Source organism: Melanotaenia boesemani, chromosome 7, assembly GCF_017639745.1.
Source record: "Melanotaenia boesemani isolate fMelBoe1 chromosome 7, fMelBoe1.pri, whole genome shotgun sequence".
NCBI classification, from domain to species: domain Eukaryota; kingdom Metazoa; phylum Chordata; class Actinopteri; order Atheriniformes; family Melanotaeniidae; genus Melanotaenia; species Melanotaenia boesemani.
In genome coordinates, this window is record NC_055688.1 from 17450011 (window position 1) to 17450391 (window position 381).

Consider the following 381-nt stretch of genomic DNA (forward strand, 5'->3'; position numbering starts at 1 on the left):
ACAATAACAAACTCACGCTGTAAGAATTTCATGACATTTATTAAATTAAGTGGACAAGACATTTTATTAGCAAAATGTAAAAAAAAGGTCTAATAGTCTCCCTGTTTTGGAGCTGCTGTCAGTGTCATCTACATTGATGTATATGATTCTGATGTATGTGTAGTCAAAAATTCGAATTTAACGTAGATTTAACGTACATCTCAAATAAAAAAAATGAAATGTTAAATTAAATCAAAACTGTACATTGGCACAATACTTACGGAGTAAACGTCTAAACTTTCTTTTGGTAGCCTCATTTTATTTATTTTTTCTAATTTCTAAGTTTTTACTTCTGCACTTCTGACCTGTGTTACCATGGTAACAGCAGCGCGTCACATTCAG